An 11735-nucleotide genomic window follows, 5' to 3' on the forward strand; every position below is an offset into this window, starting at 1 on the left:
GAGTGTGTTTCTTTCAAACTGGATATCTTTACATCGTTTGCGTATCTTTACTATTCCAATTGTGTATCTTTACATCGTTTGCGTATCTTTACTATTCCAATTGTGTATCTTTACATCGTTTGCGTATCTTTACTATTCCAATTGTGTATCTTTTCATTTCTCGTTTGAGTATCTTTCTGTAAGGCTTCTGATGCGAGTTTCTATTGTATTTGAGAGTTTTGCAAGTGTGGGAGTGTGTTTCTTTCAAACTGGGTATCTTTACATCGTTTGCGTATCTTTACTATTCCAATTGTGTATCTTTACATCGTTTGCGTATCTTTACTATTCCAATTGTGTATCTTTACATCGTTTGCGTATCTTTACTATTCCAATTGTGTATCTTTACATCGTTTGCGTATCTTTACTATTCCAATTGTGTATCTTTTCATTTCTCGTTTGAGTATCTTTCTGTAAGGCTTCTGATGCGAGTTTCTATTGTATTTGAGAGTTTTGCAAGTGTGGGAGTGTGTTTCTTTCAAACTGGATATCTTTACATCGTTTGCGTATCTTTACTATTCCAATTGTGTATCTTTACATCGTTTGCGTATCTTTACTATTCCAATTGTGTATCTTTACATCGTTTGCGTATCTTTACTATTCCAATTGTGTATCTTTTCATTTCTCGTTTGAGTATCTTTCTGTAAGGCTTCTGATGCGAGTTTCTATTGTATTTGAGAGTTTTGCAAGTGTGGGAGTGTGTTTCTTTCAAACTGGGTATCTTTACATCGTTTGCGTATCTTTACTATTCCAATTGTGTATCTTTACATCGTTTGCGTATCTTTACTATTCCAATTGTGTATCTTTACATCGTTTGCGTATCTTTACTATTCCAATTGTGTATCTTTACATCGTTTGCGTATCTTTACTATTCCAATTGTGTATCTTTTCATTTCTCGTTTGAGTATCTTTCTGTAAGGCTTCTGATGCGAGTTTCTATTGTATTTGAGAGTTTTGCAAGTGTGGGAGTGTGTTTCTTTCAAACTGAGGATCTTTACATCGTTTGCGTATCTTTACTATTCCAATTGTGTATCTTTACATCGTTTGCGTATCTTTACTATTCTAATTGAGTATCTTTTCATTTCTCGTCTGAGTATCTTTCTGTAAGGCTTCTGATGCGAGTTTCTATTGTATTTGAGAGTTTTGCAAGTGTGGGAGTGTGTTTCTTTCAAACTGAGTATCTTTACATCGTTTGCGTATCTTTACTATTCCAATTGTGTATCTTTTCATTTCTCGTTTGAGTATCTTTCTGTAAGGCTTTCTGATGCGAGTTTCTATTGAATTTGAGAGTTTTGCAAGTGTGGGAGTGTGTTTCTTTCAAACTGAGTATCTTTACATCGTTTGCGTATGTTTACTATTCCAATTGTGTATCTTTTCATTTCTCGTTTGAGTATCTTTCTGTAAGGCTTTCTGATGCGAGTTTCTATTGAATTTGAGAGTTTTGCAAGTGTGGGAGTGTGTTTCTTTCAAACTGAGTATCTTTACATCGTTTGCGTATCTTTACTATTCCAATTGTGTATCTTTTCATTTCTCGTTTGATTATCTTTCTGTAAGGCTTTCTGATGCGAGTTTCTATTGAATTTGAGAGTTTTGCAAGTGTGGGAGTGTGTTTCTTTCAAACTGAGGATCTTTACATCGTTTGCGTATCTTTACTATTCCAATTGTGTATCTTTATATCGTTTCCGTATCTTTACTATTCCAATTGTGTATCTTTACATCGTTTGCGTATCTTTACTATTCCAATTGTATATCTTTTCATTTCTTGTTTGAGTATCTTTCTGTAAGGCTTTCTGATGCGAGTTTCTATTGTATTTGAGAGTTTTGCAAGTGTGGGAGTGTGTTTCTTTCAAACTGAGTATCTTTACATCGTTTGCGTATCTTTACTATTCCAATTGTGTATCTTTTCATTTCTCGTTTGAGTATCTTTCTGTAAGGCTTCTGATGCGAGTTTCTATTGTATTTGAGAGTTTTGCAAGTGTGGGAGTGTGTTTCTTTCAAACTGAGGATCTTTACATCGTTTGCGTATCTTTACTATTCCAATTGTGTATCTTTACATTGTTTCCGTATCTTTACTATTCCAATTGTGTATCTTTACATCGTTTGCGTATCTTTACTATTCCAATTGTGTATCTTTACATCGTTTGCGTATCTTTACTATTCTAATTGAGTATCTTTTCATTTCTCGTTTGAGTATCTTTTTGTAAGGCTTTCTGATGCGAGTTTCTCATGAATTTGAGAGTTTTGCAAGTGTGGGAGTGTGTTTCTTTCAAACTGAGTATCTTTACATCGTTTGCGTATGTTTACTATTCCAATTGTGTATCTTTACATCGTTTGAGTATCTTTACTATTCGAATTGTGTATCTTTACATCGTTTGCGTATCTTTACTATTCCAATTGTATATCTTTTCATTTCTCGTTTGAGTATCTTTCTGTAAGGCTTCTGATGCGAGTTTCTATTGTATTTGAGAGTTTTGCAAGTGTGGGAGTGTGTTTCTTTCAATCTGAGTATCTTTACATCGTTTGCGTATCTTTACTATTCCAATTGTGTATCTTTTCATTTCTCGTTTGAGTATCTTTCTGTAAGGCTTTCTGATGCGAGTTTCTATTGAATTTGAGAGTTTTGCAAGTGTGGGAGTGTGTTTCTTTCAAAGTGAGTATCTTTACATCGTTTGCGTATGTTTACTATTCCAATTGTGTATCTTTACATCGTTTGCGTATCTTTACTATTCGAATTGTGTATCTTTACATCATTTGCGTATCTTTACTATTCCAATTATATATCTTTTCATTTCTTGTTTGAGTATCTTTCTGTAAGGCTTTCTGATGCGAGTTTCTATTGTATTTGAGAGTTTTGCAAGTGTGGGAGTGTGTTTCTTTCAAACTGAGTATCTTTACATCGTTTGCGTATCTTTACTATTCCAATTGTGTATCTTTTCATTTCTCGTTTGAGTATCTTTCTGAAAGGCTTTCTGATGCGAGTTTCTATTGAATTTGAGAGTTTTGCAAGTGTGGGAGTGTGTTTCCTTCAAACTGAGTATCTATACATCGTTTGCGTATGTTTACTATTCCAATTGTGTATCTTTACATCGTTTGCGTATCTTTACTATTCCAATTGTGTATCTTTTCATTTCTCGTTTGAGTATCTTTCTGTAAGGCTTCTGATTCGAGTTTCTATTTTATTTGAGAGTTTTGCAAGTGTGGGAGTGTGTTTCTTTCAAACTGGGTATCTTTACATCGTTTGCGTATCTTTACTATTCCAATTGTGTATCTTTTCATTTCTCGTTTGAGTATCTTTCTGTAAGGCTTTCTGATGCGAGTTTCTATTGAATTTGAGAGTTTTGCAAGTGTGGGAGTGTGTTTCTTTCAAACTGGGTATCTTTACATCGTTTGCGTATGTTTACTATTCCAATTGTGTATCTTTACATCGTTTGCGTATGTTTACTATTCCAAATGTGTATCTTTACATCGTTTGCGTATCTTTTCTATTCCAATTGTGTATCTTTTCATTTCTCGTCTGAGTATCTTTCTGTAAGGCTTCTGATGCGAGTTTCTATTGTATTTGAGAGTTTTGCAAGTGTGGGAGTGTGTTTCTTTCAAACTGAGTATCTTTACATCGTTTGCGTATCTTTACTATTCCAATTGTGTATCTTTTCATTTCTCGTTTGAGTATCTTTCTGTAAGGCTTCTGATGCGAGTTTCTATTGTATTTGAGAGTTTTGCAAGTGTGGGAGTGTGTTTCTTTCAAACTGGGTATCTTTACATCGTTTGCGTATGTTTACTATTCCAATTGTGTATCTTTACATCGTTTGCGTATGTTTACTATTCCAATTGTGTATCTTTACATCGTTTGCGTATCTTTACTATTCCAATTGTGTATCTTTTAATTTCTCGTCTGAGTATCTTTCTGTAAGGCTTCTGATGCGAGTTTCTATTGTATTTGAGAGTTTTGCAAGTGTGGGAGTGTGTTTCTTTCAAACTGGGTATCTTTACATCGTTTGCGTATCTTTACTATTCCAATTGTGTATCTTTACATCGTTTGCGTATCTTTACTATTCCAATTGTGTATCTTTACATCGTTTGCGTATCTTTACTATTCAAATTGTGTATCTTTACATCGTTTGCGTATGTTTACTATTCCAATTGTGTCTCTTTTCATTTCTCGTTTGAGTATCTTTCTGTAAGGCTTTCTCATGCGAGTTTCTATTGAATTTGAGAGTTTTGCAAGTGTGGGAGTGTGTTTCTTTCAAACTGAGTATCTTTACATCGTTTGCGTATCTTTACTATTCCAATTGTGTATCTTTTCATTTCTCGTTTGAGTATCTTTCTGTAAGGCTTCTGATGCGAGTTTCTATTGTATTTGAGAGTTTTGCAAGTGTGGGAGTGTGTTTCTTTCAATCTGAGTATCTTTACATCGTTTGCGTATCTTTACTATTCCAATTGTGTATCTTTTCATTTCTCGTTTGAGTATCTTTCTGTAAGGCTTTCTGATGCGAGTTTCTATTGAATTTGAGAGTTTTGCAAGTGTGGGAGTGTGTTTCTTTCAAACTGAGTATCTTTACATCGTTTGCGTATGTTTACTATTCCAATTGTGTATCTTTACATCGTTTGCGTATCTTTACTATTCGAATTGTGTATCTTTACATCATTTGCGTATCTTTACTATTCGAATTGTATATCTTTTCATTTCTTGTTTGAGTATCTTTCTGTAAGGCTTTCTGATGCGAGTTTCTATTGTATTTGAGAGTTTTGCAAGTGTGGGAGTGTGTTTCTTTCAAACTGAGTATCTTTACATCGTTTGCGTATCTTTACTATTCCAATTGTGTATCTTTTCATTTGTCGTTTGAGTATCTTTCTGTAAGGCTTTCTGATGCGAGTTTCTATTGAATTTGAGAGTTTTGCAAGTGTGGGAGTGTGTTTCCTTCAAACTGAGTATCTTTACATCGTTTGCGTATGTTTACTATTCCAATTGTGTATCTTTACATCGTTTGCGTATCTTTACTATTACAATTGTGTATCTTTTCATTTCTCGTTTGAGTATCTTTCTGTAAGGCTTCTGATTCGAGTTTCTATTTTATTTGAGAGTTTTGCAAGTGTGGGAGTGTGTTTCTTTCAAACTGGGTATCTTTACATCGTTTGCGTATCTTTACTATTCCAATTGTGTATCTTTACATCGTTTGCGTATCTTTACTATTCCAATTGTGTATCTTTACATCGTTTGCGTATCTTTACTATTCCAATTGTGTATCTTTTCATTTCTCGTTTGAGTATCTTTCTGTAAGGCTTCTGATGCGAGTTTCTATTGTATTTGAGAGTTTTGCAAGTGTGGGAGTGTGTTTCTTTCAAACTGGGTATCTTTACATCGTTTGCGTATCTTTACTATTCCAATTGTGTATCTTTACATCGTTTGCGTATCTTTACTATTCCAATTGTGTATCTTTACATCGTTTGCGTATCTTTACTATTCCAATTGTGTATCTTTTCATTTCTCGTTTGAGTATCTTTCTGTAAGGCTTCTGATGCGAGTTTCTATTGTATTTGAGAGTTTTGCTAGTGTGGGAGTGTGTTTCTTTCAAACTGAGTATCTTTACATCGTTTGCGTATCTTTACTATTCCAATTGTGTATCTTTTCATTTCTCGTTTGAGTATCTTTCTGTAAGGCTTCTGATGCGAGTTTCTATTGTATTTGAGAGTTTTGCAAGTGTGGGAGTGTGTTTCTTTCAAACTGGATATCTTTACATCGTTTGCGTATCTTTACTATTCCAATTGTGTATCTTTACATCGTTTGCGTATCTTTACTATTCCAATTGTGTATCTTTACATCGTTTGCGTATCTTTACTATTCCAATTGTGTATCTTTTTATTTCTCGTTTGAGTATCTTTCTGTAAGGCTTCTGATGCGAGTTTCTATTGTATTTGAGAGTTTTGCAAGTGTGGGAGTGTGTTTCTTTCAAACTGGGTATCTTTACATCGTTTGCGTATCTTTACTATTCCAATTGTGTATCTTTTCATTTCTCGTTTGAGTATCTTTCTGTAAGGCTTTCTGATGCGAGTTTCTATTGAATTTGAGAGTTTTGCAAGTGTGGGAGTGTGTTTCTTTCAAACTGAGTATCTTTACATCGTTTGCGTATCTTTACTATTCCAATTGTGTATCTTTACATCGTTTCCGTATCTTTACTATTCCAATTGTGTATCTTTACATCGTTTGCGTATCTTTACTATTCTAATTGAGTATCTTTTCATTTCTCGTTTGAGTATCTTTCTGTAAGGCTTTCTTATGCGAGTTTCTCATGAATTTGAGAGTTTTGCAAGTGTGGGAGTGTGTTTCTTTCAAACTGAGTATCTTTACATCGTTTGCGTATGTTTACTATTCCAATTGTGTATCTTTACATCGTTTGCGTATCTTTACTATTCCAATTGTGTATCTTTACATCGTTTGCGTACCTTTACTATTCCAATTGTGTATCTTTTCATTTCTTGTTTGAGTATCTTTCTGTAAGGCTTTCTGATGCGAGTTTCTATTGTATTTGAGAGTTTTGCAAGTGTGGGAGTGTGTTTCTTTCAAACTGAGTATCTTTACATTGTTTGCGTATGTTTACTATTCCAATTGTGTATCTTTACATCGTTTGCGTATCTTTACTATTCCAATTGTGTATCTTTTCATTTCTTGTTTGAGTATCTTTCTGTAAGGCTTTCTGATGCGAGTTTCTATTGTATTTGAGAGTTTTGCAAGTGTGGGAGTGTGTTTCTTTCAAACTGAGTATCTTTACATCGTTTGCGTATCTTTACTATTCCAATTGTGTATCTTTACATCGTTTGCGTATCTTTACTATTCCAATCGTGTATCTTTACATCGTTTGCGTATCTTTACTATTCCAATTGTGTATCTTTTCATTTCTTGTTTGAGTATCTTTCTGTAAGGCTTTCTGATGCGAGTTTCTATTGTATTTGAGAGTTTTGCAAGTGTGGGAGTGTGTTTCTTTCAAACTGAGTATCTTTACATCGTTTGCGTATCTTTACTATTCCAATTGTGTATCTTTTCATTTCTCGTTTGAGTATCTTTCTGTAAGGCTTCTGATGCGAGTTTCTATTGTATTTGAGAGTTTTGCAAGTGTGGGAGTGTGTTTCTTTCAATCTGAGTATCTTTACATCGTTTGCGTATCTTTACTATTCCAATTGTGTATCTTTACATCGTTTGAGTATCTTTACTATTCCAATTGTGTATCTTTTCATTTCTCGTCTGAGTATCTTTCTGTAAGGCTTCTGATGCGAGTTTCTATTGTATTTGAGAGTTTTGCAAGTGTGGGAGTGTGTTTCTTTCAAACTGAGGATCTTTACATCGTTTGCGTATCTTTACTATTCCAATTGTGTATCTTTACATCGTTTGCGTATCTTTACTATTCTAATTGAGTATCTTTTCATTTCTCGTTTGAGTATCTTTCTGTAAGGCTTTCTGATGCGAGTTTCTCATGAATTTGAGAGTTTTGCAAGTGTGGGAGTGTGTTTCTTTCAAACTGAGTATCTTTACATCGTTTGCGTATCTTTACTATTCCAATTGTGTATCTTTTCATTTCTTGTTTGAGTATCTTTCTGTAAGGCTTTCTGATGCGAGTTTCTATTGTATTTGAGAGTTTTGCAAGTGTGGGAGTGTGTTTCTTTCAAACTGAGTATCTTTACATCGTTTGCGTATGTTTACTATTCCAATTGTGTATCTTTACATCGTTTGCGTATCTTTACTATTCCAATTGTGTATCTTTACATCGTTTGCGTATCTTTACTATTCCAATTGTGTATCTTTTCATTTCTCGTTTGAGTATCTTTCTGTAAGGCTTTCTGATGCGAGTTTCTATTGAATTTGAGAGTTTTGCAAGTGTGGGAGTGTGTTTCTTTCAAACTGAGTATCTTTACATCGTTTGCGTATCTTTACTATTCCAATTGTGTATCTTTTCATTTCTCGTTTGAGTATCTTTCTGTAAGGCTTTCTGATGCGAGTTTCTATTGAATTTGAGAGTTTTGCAAGTGTGGGAGTGTGTTTCCTTCAAACTGAGTATCTTTACATCGTTTGCGTATCTTTACTATTCCAATTGTGTATCTTTACATCGTTTCCGTATCTTTACTATTCCAATTGTGTATCTTTTCATTTCTCGGTTGAGTATCTTTCTGTAAGGCTTCTGATTCGAGTTTCTATTTTATTTGAGAGTTTTGCAAGTGTGGGAGTGTGTTTCTTTCAAACTGGGTATCTTTACATCGTTTGCGTATCTTTACTATTCCAATTGTGTATCTTTACATCGTTTGCGTATCTTTACTATTCCAATTGTGTATCTTTACATCGTTTGCGTATCTTTACTATTCCAATTGTGTATCTTTTCATTTCTCGTTTGAGTATCTTTCTGTAAGGCTTCTGATGCGAGTTTCTATTGTATTTGAGAGTTTTGCCAGTGTGGGAGTGTGTTTCTTTCAAACTGAGTATCTTTACATCGTTTGCGTATCTTTACTATTCCAATTGTGTATCTTTTCATTTCTCGTTTGAGTATCTTTCTGTAAGGCATTCTGATGCGAGTTTCTATTGAATTTGAGAGTTTTGCAAGTGTGGGAGTGTGTTTCTTTCAAACTGAGTATCTTTACATCGTTTGCGTATCTTTACTATTCCAATTGTGTATCTTTTCATTTCTCGTTTGAGTATCTTTCTGTAAGGCTTTCTGATGCGAGTTTCTATTGAATTTGAGAGTTTTGCAAGTGTGGGAGTGTGTTTCTTTCAAACTGAGTATCTTTACATCGTTTGCGTATCTTTACTATTCCAATTGTGTATCTTTACATCGTTTCCGTATCTTTACTATTCCAATTGTGTATCTTTACATCGTTTGCGTATCTTTACTATTCTAATTGAGTATCTTTTCATTTCTCGTTTGAGTATCTTTCTGTAAGGCTTTCTTATGCGAGTTTCTCATGAATTTGAGAGTTTTGCAAGTGTGGGAGTGTGTTTCTTTCAAACTGAGTATCTTTACATCGTTTGCGTATCTTTACTATTCCAATTGTGTATCTTTACATCGTTTGCGTATCTTTACTATTCCAATTGTGTATCTTTTCATTTCTCGTTTGAGTATCTTTCTGTAAGGCTTTCTGATGCGAGTTTCTATTGAATTTGAGAGTTTTGCAAGTGTGGGAGTGTGTTTCTTTCAAACTGAGTATCTTTACATCGTTTGCGTATCTTTACTATTCCAATTGTGTATCTTTTCATTTCTCGTTTGAGTATCTTTCTGTAAGGCTTTCTGATGCGAGTTTCTATTGAATTTGAGAGTTTTGCAAGTGTGGGAGTGTGTTTCTTTCAAACTGAGTATCTTTACATCGTTTGCGTATCTTTACTATTCCAATTGTGTATCTTTTCATTTCTCGTTTGAGTATCTTTCTGTAAGGCTTTCTGATGCGAGTTTCTATTGAATTTGAGAGTTTTGCAAGTGTGGGAGTGTGTTTCCTTCAAACTGAGTATCTTTACATCGTTTGCGTATGTTTACTATTCCAATTGTGTATCTTTACATCGTTTGCGTATCTTTACTATTCCAATTGTGTATCTTTTCATTTCTCGTTTGAGTATCTTTCTGTAAGGCTTCTGATTCGAGTTTCTATTTTATTTGAGAGTTTTGCAAGTGTGGGAGTGTGTTTCTTTCAAACTGGGTATCTTTACATCGTTTGCGTATCTTTACTATTCCAATTGTGTATCTTTACATCGTTTGCGTATCTTTACTATTCCAATTGTGTATCTTTTCATTTCTCGTTTGAGTATCTTTCTGTAAGGCTTCTGATGCGAGTTTCTATTGTATTTGAGAGTTTTGCAAGTGTGGGAGTTTGTTTCTTTCAAACTGGGTATCTTTACATCGTTTGCGTATCTTTACTATTCCAATTGTGTATCTTTACATCGTTTGCGTATCTTTACTATTCCAATTGTGTATCTTTACATCGTTTGCGTATCTTTACTATTCCAATTGTGTATCTTTTCATTTCTCGTTTGAGTATCTTTCTGTAAGGCTTCTGATGCGAGTTTCTATTGTATTTGAGAGTTTTGCTAGTGTGGGAGTGTGTTTCTTTCAAACTGAGTATCTTTACATCGTTTGCGTATCTTTACTATTCCAATTGTGTATCTTTTCATTTCTCGTTTGAGTATCTTTCTGTAAGGCTTCTGATGCGAGTTTCTATTGTATTTGAGAGTTTTGCAAGTGTGGGAGTGTGTTTCTTTCAAACTGGATATCTTTACATCGTTTGCGTATCTTTACTATTCCAATTGTGTATCTTTACATCGTTTGCGTATCTTTACTATTCCAATTGTGTATCTTTTCATTTCTCGTTTGAGTATCTTTCTGTAAGGCTTCTGATGCGAGTTTCTATTGAATTTGAGAGTTTTGCAAGTGTGGGAGTGTGTTTCTTTCAAACTGAGTATCTTTACATCGTTTGCGTATCTTTACTATTCCAATTGTGTATCTTTTCATTTCTCGTTTGAGTATCTTTCTGTAAGGCTTTCTGATGCGAGTTTCTATTGAATTTGAGAGTTTTGCAAGTGTGGGAGTGTGTTTCTTTCAAACTGAGTATCTTTACATCGTTTGCGTATCTTTACTATTCCAATTATGTATCTTTTCATTTCTCGTTTGAGTATCTTTCTGTAAGGCTTTCTGATGCGAGTTTCTATTGAATTTGAGAGTTTTGCAAGTGTGGGAGTGTGTTTCCTTCAAACTGAGTATCTTTACATCGTTTGCGTATGTTTACTATTCCAATTGTGTATCTTTACATCGTTTGCGTATCTTTACTATTCCAATTGTGTATCTTTTCATTTCTCGGTTGAGTATCTTTCTGTAAGGCTTCTGATTCGAGTTTCTATTTTATTTGAGAGTTTTGCAAGTGTGGGAGTGTGTTTCTTTCAAACTGGGTATCTTTACATCGTTTGCGTATCTTTACTATTCCAATTGTGTATCTTTACATCGTTTGCGTATCTTTACTATTCCAATTGTGTATCTTTACATCGTTTGCGTATCTTTACTATTCCAATTGTGTATCTTTACATCGTTTGCGTATCTTTACTATTCCAATTGTGTATCTTTTCATTTCTCGTTTGAGTATCTTTCTGTAAGGCTTCTGATGCGAGTTTCTATTGTATTTGAGAGTTTTGCAAGTGTGGGAGTTTGTTTCTTTCAAACTGGGTATCTTTACATCGTTTGCGTATCTTTACTATTCCAATTGTGTATCTTTACATCGTTTGCGTATCTTTACTATTCCAATTGTGTATCTTTACATCGTTTGCGTATCTTTACTATTCCAATTGTGTATCTTTTCATTTCTCGTTTGAGTATCTTTCTGTAAGGCTTCTGATGCGAGTTTCTATTGTATTTGAGAGTTTTGCTAGTGTGGGAGTGTGTTTCTTTCAAACTGAGTATCTTTACATCGTTTGCGTATCTTTACTATTCCAATTGTGTATCTTTTCATTTCTCGTTTGAGTATCTTTCTGTAAGGCTTCTGATGCGAGTTTCTATTGTATTTGAGAGTTTTGCAAGTGTGGGAGTGTATTTCTTTCAAACTGGATATCTTTACATCGTTTGCGTATCTTTACTATTCCAATTGTGTATCTTTACATCGTTTGCGTATCTTTACTATTCCAATTATGTATCTTTACATCGTTTGCGTATCTTTACTATTCCAATTGTGTATCTTTTCATTTC

Source organism: Argentina anserina, unplaced genomic scaffold (genome assembly GCF_933775445.1).
Source record: "Argentina anserina unplaced genomic scaffold, drPotAnse1.1, whole genome shotgun sequence".
NCBI classification, from domain to species: Eukaryota; Viridiplantae; Streptophyta; class Magnoliopsida; order Rosales; family Rosaceae; genus Argentina; species Argentina anserina.